This window comes from Mobula hypostoma, chromosome 6 (genome assembly GCF_963921235.1).
Source record: "Mobula hypostoma chromosome 6, sMobHyp1.1, whole genome shotgun sequence".
In the NCBI taxonomy this organism is placed as follows: domain Eukaryota; kingdom Metazoa; phylum Chordata; class Chondrichthyes; order Myliobatiformes; family Myliobatidae; genus Mobula; species Mobula hypostoma.
In genome coordinates, this window is record NC_086102.1 from 130,682,966 (window position 1) to 130,695,407 (window position 12,442).

General features: G+C 42.6%; 1 protein-coding gene across 1 annotated transcript in view; it reads left to right on the plus strand.

Annotated features, from left to right (window-relative positions):
- The window catches only part of LOC134347635 (thrombospondin-type laminin G domain and EAR repeat-containing protein-like), a 67,712-nt gene that overhangs the window by 17,536 nt on the left and 37,734 nt on the right, over positions 1–12,442 (plus strand). The window lies entirely within an intron of this gene.

Sequence of the window (12,442 nt, forward strand, 5' to 3'; positions counted from 1 at the left end):
GTTGAGCAAAGTTGAAATTGATGAGGACGAGAGCGGAAGGCAAGCAGGGCCATCCGCATGCGTTTGACTGCTCTCCCTCTCCCTCGATGCTGCCAGAGGAAGATGCAGGAGTCTTCCTCGTGCCACAAGATTTGATTGATGTGGATTCATTTTTGGAGGACTCTGCAGTTCATGTTACATGTGCTTCTGGTTACTTTTTATGCCATTTTGCGTGTTTTGATTGGGGGCCCTTCGGTGCAGATTAGCTCTGCAGCCTGCGGTCAACGAATGACACAGCGCGGAACCTAACCAAACTAAAGTGAACACTCCCAGACCATTTCAAGGACTCTGCATTTTGATGTTTAATATTCTGTGTGTTATTCACTTGGGGTTTTTTCCATTTGCGTGATTTGTTCTTTATTCGTGTGTTGGCTGTTTAAAATTTTCTTTGTACAGGTTCCATGGTGTTTCTTGTTTCATGGTTGCCCGTGGGAGGACGAATCTCAGGTTGTATACTGCGTACATACTTTGATGTACTTTGAATTTTGGAATCTTTGAACTTGATGGTGCGAGTTGAGCTGGATCTGGCAGTGCAATTGTGAGTCAGTAGTGCGAACAAGAGCGGGCTGAGCACACAGCCCTGTGTGGCAACAGAGCTCAGCGTGATGGAGCTTGAGGTGTTGCTGCCAACTTGGACTAACTGGGATCTTTCCGCCAAGAAGTCCAAGATCCAGTTGCAGAGAGGGGTGTTGAGTCCCACCAAGGACAGCGTGGAGGGCCGAGGCTATGGTATCATCAGAGGACTGGTTTGAGCAGTAGGTGAACTGGAAAGAGTTCAATGTAGCTGGAAGGTGGAATTTTATACCATCCATTATCAACCACTCAAAGCACTTCATGATTGTTGAAGTCAGTGCCACAGGGCGGTAATTATTTCAGCCAGTTACCTTTGCTCTCTAGAGCACTGGAATAATGGTGGTTGTCTTGAAGCCTGCAGGGACAGTGGGCTGTTTCAAGGAGATACTAAGACCTCTGTTAGCTGGGCTAGGCAGTCCCTCAGCACCTGCTTAGGTACTCTGTCGTCCAATCCCACAGCTTTGTGGGACCCCGGCCAGACAGGTTGCCTATTCCTGAGGAAACAGGGAGATAGGGGGCTTTATATTTCAACGCATCAGATCATGCATAGAAGACATTGGCCTATCAGGAAGGGACGAGTTGCTGTTGTCGACACATAGGGTGGACACAATCGGTTATGGTTTGTATACCCTGACACGTGCCGTATATCCCTTGTATATCCAAAGATGTCTGTGGATTTTCTGTGCATTCTCATGCTTTGCTTTCCTGAAGGCAAAGGAGAGCTTGACTCTTGCTGACCTTACACTCATCCTGTCCCCCGATCTGAAAGCAGCGTCTCAATCCCCAAGTAGTGCACAATCCTCTGCAGTCAGCCATAGTTTCTGGTTTGCCTTGGCAGTGTAGTGTTTAATCACAGTAACATCCTCAATGAACTTTCTTACGTAGCCAGTCACTGATTCCACGATGTCGACCTGATGATCATAGATACCCACCTCCCTGAATACGCTCCAGCCCGTGCTTTCAAAGCAGTCCTGCAACACTGAGGTGGCACTTTCTGGCCAGGTCCCAGTCTCCCTCTAAACTAGTTTGACCCCTGTATAACCAGTGGTCCGTATGCAGGGATTAGCAAAACGGATACGTGGTCTGAGTATCTGAGATGAGGGTGGGAGGCAGCCTTGTAGACCCCATGAACATTTGTGTAAACCAGTCTAATACATTCTCCATGGTTGCAAAGTTGACATGCTAGTAGAACTTCGGCAGGACTGTTTTTAAGCTGGCATGATTGAAGTCACCAGCAACACTATCGGGGTGAGTGGCAAGAGGGAATCCCAAAGCCCACCATGTCAGTCAATGGCATTCCCATTGCCGAGTTCCCTGTCATCAACATCCTAGGAACTACCACTGACCAAAAGCTAAGACAATGGTGACGAGTGTCTGTTAGAGGCTGGGAATCCCACAGTAAGGGTTTCAGTACCTGCCACACTGATGCCTTTCCACCATCTGTAAGGCACAAGTCGGGAGCATGCTGGAATATTTTTCACCTGCCCGCATGCACGTAACTCCAACAGCTCGCAGTAAGCATGACAGCACTAGCAGAGGGCAGTCCATGTGATTAGTATTTGCTCCTCCACCAGCACAAGGGTGGCTTGCTGCATATACGACCTGCTGCAGTTTCTTGCCCAGGCTATTCTGACCGCTCATCCCAAACGTCCGACCTCTACCACCGTGACCAAAGCCGGAGCAGATACATAGGAACAGCACCACCTATAGATTCACTTCAAATTGCACTCCATCTTGACTTGGAAATGTATTGCCCGTACTTCATTCTCACTGGGTCCAAATCTCAGAACTCTCTCTTCAACAGCACTTCACCCGAAGGACTGTAGCTTCTCAAGAAATCAGAAGACTACCACCTTTTCAGGGATAATTACTAATGGGCAACAAATGCTGCATTGCCAGGGCTGCCTGATCTTAGAAATCTGTGGATGGGGTCTAACCAGAGCTTTGTACAGCTGTTAGTTACCATGACTACCACTACTTTTTCTTCCAGCCTACTTTTACTTTATTTACTCAAGGGATATGGACTTCGCAGGCTGAGCCAGAAATTAATTGTGCCTCTCTAATTGTTGTTGAGAAGGCGGTGTCTTGTTGAACCGCCAAGTCCTTGAGGTGTGGGTGTACCCTCAATAGTGTTAGGGAGAGAGTTCCAGGACATTGGCTCACTGATGGTGATGTATCTCCAAGTCAGGATGGTGTGTAGCTTGTGGGAGTGGCTTCCAACTGGAGGTATCTCCAAGCTTTTCATGCCTTCTTTTTCTAGCTGGAAGCCGCAGTCTAACGAGTCAAGCTGCAGTGCATCCTATAGACAGTACAAGCTGGTACGCTGGTGGTGGAGTTATGGCTAATGTACGAGCCTGTCCATTCCCTGTGTTTGGGGAAACTATAACTTTATTCTCGGCCCCTTGACAATTAGAAAGCACTTTGATCTATTTAACTTGGGCCAGGTTAGGTGACCTTACATTTCCCCAGTCAATGACCTATTTGCCACAGGTCTGCCCATCCACTTCACGTACCCTTCACAAATCTCTGCTACCCATTACGTTACAACACAGAAACTATAGCTGCATATCAGGGATGTCTCCTATAATATTATTGGGTAGACCTACCACAACTTTTTGGATGATGAAAGCTTCCTTTGCAATTGTAATCTTAATTCTGATCAAGCGCCTTTCTTAGATTTTACTGCTTGTATCTCCCATAGGGAGCATGTGAACAGAAAACTCTGGGCAGCCCCAAGATGTTATCTCTGTCAGTACTACTCCTCTAATATCTCAGGAAGTATGTGGGTCTGAGTCAGGTCTTTCTAATGATGGTGTTTTCCACCCAGGTAGCAATGGTGTTTGTTATGAGGCACTCCCTCACTCTAGGGTATATATAGATCAAATGTCAGTGGCTCTGCCCCTCCCTCTCTGTGTCATCTCTAGCCCTACAACTCTTGGAGTGGCTTACATTCCTCAGTTCTGGCTAATTGATCATCACTGATTTTAACTGAGGCACAAGAGTCTGCAGATACAGGAATCTGGAGCAACGCACAAAGCTGGAGGAGTTTATTGGGTCAGGCAGATCTGTGGAGAGATGTTTCGGGTCTAAACCCTTCATCTGACCTGCTTAATTACCCCACCTAGCACACAAAATGCTGGAGGAACTCAGCAGGTCAGGCAGCAGCTATGGAGAGGAATAAACAGTTGACGTTTCAGGCCGAGACCCTTTATCAAGATCCTGAGACCCTTCGTGAGACTTGATGAAGGGTCTTGGCCCGAAACATTGACTGTTTAGGAATAGATGATCATTTGATCATTCCTGACTTGGAACACAGTGAAAGCTGTTGCTTCCTAACATGGCACCTGAGGTTGCTAGCTCATTCACTGGGCAAATTTCAAATTGTCGAGAATGCAGTGATTGCCCGGTGGAAGTATGCTGTATAGGCAAATCATGACTCCAATCAGTGTGTAGTGCTAGCACTGCAATTTTGGAGGGCAATACTCCAAAGGGACATGCTCTCCCAGCTTTTTTAACGTAAGAACATAAGCCAGGCAGCAAGAAGAGAGTGGCGTTCAGAGGGTGGTTTTCCAATCTGATGGCAGTGCAGATCAATCACAAAATCACTCGTATTTCAGTAAGGGCACCCTTTCTGAAGTTTATCACTGCTCAAGATTCAATATTTTTTTGTCATTTGTCGGTACACAAATGTACAAGAGGTGAAATTGTTGCTTTTCTAGATCCAATGCAGCATAAAAAAACGCAATAAGCATAAAGAACACAAAACAACAATAAATATAAATACATAAGATTAGCTTATATACATAGACTAATGTTATGTGCATAAAGTGATGCTAGATACAGGATTATCTGTACATAATGTTACCCTGACAGGAAATGATGACATAGTGGTGACAGGAAGTGTGGAGGGGTTGGTTAATGGGTGGAAGTGTTGATCAGTCTTACTGCTTGGGGAAAGTCGCTGTTTTTGAGTCTGATAGTCCTGGTGTGGATGCTGCATAGCCTCATCCCAGTCCTTGAGCAGGGTGGATGATATCGCTGGCCTTTTCCCAACACCTTTCCATATACGTCCTTGATACCGGGTAGGCTGGTACCAGCAATGTGCTGGGCAGTTCTAACTATCCATTATGAGACCCCCTGTCCTGTTCTGGTCACAACTGCAGGCTTAGAGCAGGATAAGGTCTTTAACTGTGCTTTTTGGAATAATTCCTCAAAATATCCGTGGTATCTCTGTGTCTGACCAACATGTTATTGTATTTGTTACATTGATAGCTAGGAGGGCCATTTTGTTGAAGTGGAAGGATACACCAGCTCCCACTTTGTCACAATGGTTCTCTCAGGTGATGCTATGTCTTAGTTTGGAGAAAATTAGAAGTCGAACTTTTGAACCTTTATTTGATTTTGAGAAAAGATGGGGTTCATTTGCTCGTTATTATCATTTGAGTTAATTGATAGATTTCCTCCACGATCTAACTGTAAATGTTGGATATATTTTTTTTTTCTTGCTGGCGGTTTGATGTTTATCTTTAGAAGCTTTTTGTATGACGCATGGCTCCAGGGTTGTACACCCAATGGGGCTTTCCCCCCACTTTTTCTGCTTATTAGGGTTTTTTTTAATTATCACCAAAATTTTTCAATCTTTAAAATAATGTTTCTTTTCCTTGAGACGTTGTAAGTGTTGCTTACTTCGATATACTCGTGCTATTTTTGAATAACATAATAATAATAATAAAAAGACTTGAAAGAAAGAAAGAAAGGATAATATCTGGTTCAGTTCACACACGTGGGCGAAGCAGGCACATTATGAAAGCAATGCTGTGACATGAAGTATGTCTCAGTGGGAGCTCACCGCCTGAGTTTCACTGCATGAGCCAGAAGCCACCTTGGGCATGGAGGTGAAGGGAGAGGGCTGCCTGTGCTGTTACACGCCAAGGTGAGTCACTTCCCCTCAGGACAGCTGAGCACAATGTTACTGGAACAGCAATCCAGAAACACAAACTCATCATGTGGATTGGGGAGTTTGTATCCCACCACCAATGTTTTAAATTTGAATTCAATTCATTGAGTAAATCTGAAATGAATATACTCGTGAATGTACTAGTAGCAGTGACTATAAAGCTGCCAGATTGATGTAAGAAAGGAAGGTTCACAGTTGCCCTTTGGTATAGAGATTCTGTAGCCCTGTCCACTCTGACTACATGACCTGCAGCAATGTGGTTGATTTTTTGCTGAATAACCGATCAGCTATGCAAATTGCTATGAGAACTGTATTAATCAGATGGACTCTTAAGGTGTGGTGTTGGGTTTGACAAACACACACCCAGCCAGTGATCATGTAAAATCCTTTTCTACTGGGGTTGTGCCAGCGTTTCAAGTCTTGCAACGGCACAACAAAATCACATCTATCCCAGACTCTTAAATGCCTATCAATTGTGTTATCCTGTTGTCTGTAGGGTAGATACAGAAGATAATGCTAACTCAATGATACACATACAGGGGTGCTTGATATCGACTCTGGACCTCATGATATCTCATCATGGGTAACAGGGAGCTGCCTGTCGACAATCTCCCACCACTCATTTTCATTCCATGATCCATCAGGATCAAACCCAGTGAGGTAGCTGCTCTAATAGCTGTGCTCATGGTGCTGCCTGGTTCTAGTACGTGGCCCAACATTTACTTATCAATTAGTGAAGGCCGATAAATATGACCTTACTATGTTAAAGAACAGTTAGAACTCCACAACCATATAGCTCTTAAACAAAGGGGATTGTTACACTCATTTACCCATCTATTGAGATGTTCCCTCAATCAATGATCTCACTTTAAGGACTCTTTATCTTGTTATCTCATGTTTTTGTTATTTATTGCTAATTATTTATACTTGCATTTGAACAGTTTGTTGTCTTCTACACTCTAGATGATCTTTCATTGATCCTGTTGTAGTTACTATACTATAGATTTGCTAAGTATGCCCACAGGAAAATGAACCTCAGAGTTGTATATGGAGACAACTTTGATAATAACATTCACTTTGAATGTTGAACTTTGAACCAATCTCCATAAATGTTGATATAAATAAGAAATTCACAGATTCCTATAGTCATCTTGCATAGAAATGGGCCCATCAACCAACTCATCTATCTATGTTAATCCTATTTATCATCTCCCCACTGAACCTTTCCTGTCCATGTACCTAACTAAATATCTCCTAATTATTATAATTGTACCATAACAAAATAATGATTTAAAACTTTTTTATTTCTTTATCTCTTCACTCGTCCCAGTGCCTCCTAATGTGGTTCAATATTGTATTTTGTCAGATAGCATCCCTGGGAAGTGCCTTAAGACACTTCATTGTATTAAATCTACACTGCAAGTCTTTTGGAAGCTTGATGGGGAACATGGTCATTTGGACTTGTCATTGTGTAAAATCTCCATTTTGATGCATTAAGAGAAAATTTGGAAATACTCAGCTGGTCAGGCAGCAGCTGCAGAGAACAAAACAGAGCAGTGTTTCCACTGGACGAAGATCCATCAAAACTCTTTTGACAACTTGTTTCTGCTACTTCTAATGTTGCTAACCTTCTTTATGTTGGATTCAGAAACAGAAGTGAAGGTGATGGTAGGAAGCCATCCTCCATGCACGGAGACTGAAGTCAGCCGCCTCTGGTTTGATGTCTTCAACAAAGGCTTCTTTATCTGTAATGGCAAGAACTGGATATCGATCTTAAAAAGTAAGACCAATTATGTCAAAGGTATTGCTGGATTGTTTGGGGTGCTGCCTCTTAGCAAAGCTGTTAACAAACTAACAAGAGTACACAAAGAATGAACTTGCATCTGGATTTCCCAAAGTGCTTTACAGCTGATGAAGCCAACATAACAATCATGTTATGCGCTGTACGCTCCCACAAACGGCAATGAGATACTCACCAGGCTCTCTGTTTTCTTTTCTGAGGGATTTTATTTGATATATCCTGATCAGGACATCACTTTTACTCTAGTATAAGCACAAGAGATTCCGCAGAGGCTGGAAATCCAGAGTAACACACACACACACACACACACACACACACACACACAATGCTGGACGCAGCAGCTCAGGCAGCATCTATGAAAATGAATAAACCTTTACTCTAGTCTCACTTGATCTTCCACATGCTCTAAACAGCACTGACAGAGGTTTGTTTTAGCATCTGGAGTATTAACCTAGCTTTTAGCAGGTTTTTTTCCATAACCATAACCCAGTTGCTACCAACTGAACCAAATGTGACACCAGTTCTAACTGATTTAGTGTGAGGTTTATCATCATCCTCGTATGTTGTTGATAAACACTGGGGTCTCCTGCAACCTTTAAATATCCAATGAATCACCAAAAATATTTCCCATCTTCTGGTGAACTTTATTCTCACTTTAATTCCAGAAGCAATCCCCCATTCAGCTTGGTTACCTTAGCAAGTGTTTAATAAAGCAAAGTAACATTTTTTAAATAAATATAAATTAATGTATCTTGTCAAATGGTATTTCAAAAGTCTTATTAATCTTTTATTAACAAAACATTCATTAAATTGAAATAAGTACGAAGGTGCAGAAACTACACAAAACTGTTCAAATCTCAAGGCTCACATCCTGTATCATGGACTCAAAACTCAAGTCCTAATGAGATGGACAAAACCTCAAATCTCACTTGAGATTCAGCCGTTCCACCAGATGAAGCAATGAATTTCCACCCAGTGAAGTACCACAGAGAGCAGTGAAATAATGACCAGATCACTTTTCTTCAGTAGTACTGTTTGAGGGATCAGTAATGTTCCAAACTCTAAACAAAGCTCCACATTAAATAACAAAATGGGTTTATTTCTATCCTCCTGAGGAATTCAGCTCTGACTGGGCGCTTACCCTATTTGGCCATCCTTTGACTACAAAGTCAGAAGCATGATATTCCATAAACTATTTAATTCTGCCAATTTACCCTGTTAATTTTCAGATGCTTTCCTACACAGATTAATCTTATTTCTGCTGAAGGGAGTAGTAATTGATCCCACATTGACATCCTATGTTTGTTTCTGGTTACTATCGCACTGGGTCTATATACTTCCTTCCTCTCTCTGACCCTGACTGACACTCGGTAATGGGGCTCTGCTTCTGTGCTGACTGTTTAAGGTAAATAGAGTGCACTTTATTAGAAAGATCATGCAATGGATTGTAATTAAATGTTAATCAACTTTCTGGCCAAATAGTGAAATCTTAACAACTGACCTAAAAGAGAAGGGAGAGGTAAAGGTGCTGTGAAGTTTTGGGGTGTGTACCCTGGAATTATCAAAGTCCAAGTAAATTTGTGATTAAGGTAGTTATATATTACCAGATGCTATCTTAAAGTTCATTTTCTTGAAGGCATTTACAAGAAAATAAAGAAATACAATAGAATTTATGAAAACTACATAAAGAAACACCAACAAACAACCAATGTGCAAAAGAAGACAAATTGTGCAAATACATACATACATACAAAATACTGAGAACATGAGTTCTTGAAAGTGAGTCTGTAGGTTGTGGAATCAGTTTAGAGTGGAGGTGAGTGAAGTTATCCACACTGGTTCAGGAGCTTGATGGTTGTAGGGCAATAACTGTTCCTGATCCCAGTGGTGGTGTGGGAGCAAGGCTCCTATGCCTTCTGCCAACGGTAGTAGTGAGAAGAGAGTATAGCCTGGATGGTGGAAGTTCTTGATGATGGATGCTGCTTTCTTGTGGTAGCGCTCCTTGTAAACGTGCTCAGTCATGGGGAAGGCATAGTCCAGGACCAAGGTAGCTGAAGGCACTGCCATTGATGAAGTGAAGGAATTGGATGAGTGGCCAGCACTGGAGAAATGCAGAGGATTGTAGATAATGAACAGCACAAGGGTACCTGGAGGGCAATTACTGCAGAAAATCATGGCTGATATTATTACCATCAACAGTGAATTTGTGGTGCTCCAGCATACAGAGGTTGCAGGGTATTGCACTGTCACACCAAACTGCATAAAAGACCCTTACTGATAAAACCTTACTATGTAGACAAGCTCCCAAGAACACAGAGGCAAATCTTAATCAGAGGCCGAGGACTGGCTTGGTGTCAGCTAAAGGGCTTTACCACACTGTTGCTGGAGGGTTTGAGGCCTTATCTGCCTCTCAGTGCTTTAATTTTACATTATTACACATCCCGGTCTACCATTTGTCCAACAACCCTTCCCAGTCATTGACCAGATGCCCCACTAATCTCAAACACCATCACTCGAAAGTTCCCAAATATCTGTCTAAGCTGTTGGCCCCCAACATCAGCGTCATCTGCTCCAATCCCTATGATCGTCTGCTGCAGTGACCAATAATATACGCCCCTACCATCCCAACCTTTCCGATCACTTACCTGAATCCTCTAGGCCACATTTGGAGTATTTGTGAGCAGTTTTGAGCCCTTCATCTAAAATGAGGGGAGAATCCCATTGAAACCTACTGAATATTGAAAAGGCTAGACAGATTAGTTGCAGAGAGAAAGTTTCCTGTAGTAGGGTGTCTCGCATCAGAGAGCACAGCCTCAGAATAGAAGGACATGACTTTAGAATAAGAATGATAAGGAATTTCTTTAGTTTATAGGATAGTGAATTTGTCGAATTCATTGCCATGAATGTCTGTGGAAGCGAAGTCATTGAGCATATTTAAAGTGTGTTTGATAGGTCCTTGATTAGTAAGGGTTTCAAAGGTTATGGGGAGAAGACTGGAGAAGGGATTGAGAGGAAAAAAGTCTGCAAGATTGAATGGTGAAGCAGACTTGACAGGACCAAATGGCCTAATTTCCAATGTCTTATGGTCTTATGTTCCTCTTAATGGGCTATCTATATTGATTTAAGAGATTCATATACCTCTGAAATTCTTGCTCTTCACAGACATCCATGAAAACAGAAGAGTGCCCCAAAGAATGAGTGACAATAAAAATGTTAGAACCCCAAAGTCCCCACTACTTCCTCCTCTCACACACAAGCAGCAGCAAAGCAATGATCCTTCCCCCCAAAACAATGATTCCCCCCCCCACTTCAGCAAAAAGCATCAGCACCCTCCACCCACCAGGCAAGCAATAGCAAAGCCCCCGCGAGAGACCATGATCTGCAGATCAACAAAAACTAATCATTCACTTGGCAATGCGATATACCACAGGTTGTCTCTCTCCCCAATAAAGGGACAGAGAGGTGAGAGGGGAGACATTACAAAACAACTCACCGATTTGCGATGATAAAGTCTGTCAGGTTGCTTTTCGTTCCTGAGTTCTCCCCCGGCAGCCAAAACATTGATCCCGATGTTCCGTTTTCTCCCGCGACGTTTCATTCGGCGTATTGTGTGTGTCCACAACTGTGTATCGAATAAATAAAGGCACACACTCAGAAGAAGATAACTGGTATATTCACTTTGCAGACAGAGCAACAAATCAATGCGCATGTGTAAGTTATCAGTCAATAATTAGTGCTAAGGGTGCATTGCGTTAATAGAGAAAGATCCGTATATTACACTTCCTTCCCCTTTATATTAATGTAAAACTGTATATGTACAAAACATTCAGTTTCCCTTTTCATAATCCATATTCCCTATAAACATTCTTTCACAATAATGGTCCATAACTTCACTATACTAAAGATTCAGTCTTTTGGGTGGCACTCTGTTTCTCTAAGAACCTGTGGCATGGCATCAGGTTTAGCTGGTGTTTTGTGAAGGACAACTTTCTCTGTTGCAGGTGTCACATTGCTGTTAGTGACATGATCATCACTGAGAGGCAAGTCCGGTGACTGTAAGGTGTCCATATTGTTGGATGCAGTCGACTCAGTGTTCTTTGGCTGAGCATCTAGTATCTAGTCCACATGAAGTTTCCATGTACGATATCCAACATCTGCTAGGATTCCTGTCCAACCTCGGAGTTCCTTGCTGATTTACTTGGCAACTGGCTGAACTGTTTATTCTGTACTTCCCTCTGTAGATCTGGTTTCAGGAGGTCTATGCAATGTCTCAGATTCCTGCTCATGAACAGCGTTGCAGGTGTTTGATTTGCTATTGCATGAACAGAGTTTCGATACACAAAAAGGAAATTGTCCATTTTGTGCGGTAGAGAAATGTCCTCCTTGTCCATGGCTTTAATGAACTTCTTGAAGGTTTGGATAAACCTTTCAGCTCACCCATTTGTTGCTGAGTTGAAATGTTTGAAGCCATTTTCCTTCATGAATAGTCTGAACTCTTCTGACATATATTGTGGTCCATAGTCACTCACAAATTGTTCAGGTAAGCCACTTCTGGTGAAGATGTTATTGGTTTCTTTGTTTCCCTGAATGCTCTTTCACCTCTTTCTGCCCATTCCCACTTTGCTGCTGTCTGCAACAGTGCATTCAATGGGTGCAGCACTGTAGCAAGATTTGGAAAAAAACAGTGGTAGTAGTTTACAAAGTCCAACTATGAACTGAGTTGTGACACATTTTCTGGTTTGGGTGCCTGCAACACTGCACTGGTCTTTTCTTGTGACTTGTGTAACCCATGCTTGTCAATGATACATCCACAATATGAGATTTCATTTTTGAAAAACTCACATTTCTCTCTCTTTGTGTGCAGACCATACTCACTCAGCTTGGTAAACACTTTACCAAAGTTCTGGAGATGTTCTTTATCATTCTTGCCAGTCATGATGATGTCATCAAGGTATCACTATGTTGCTACGATAGGCCCATTGCTCTTTGCAAAATTGTGGAGCAGATGCAACACCACAGATAAAACGATTGTGAGTGTTGATTATGAGGAACTTCCTGCTTGGCTCCTCCAT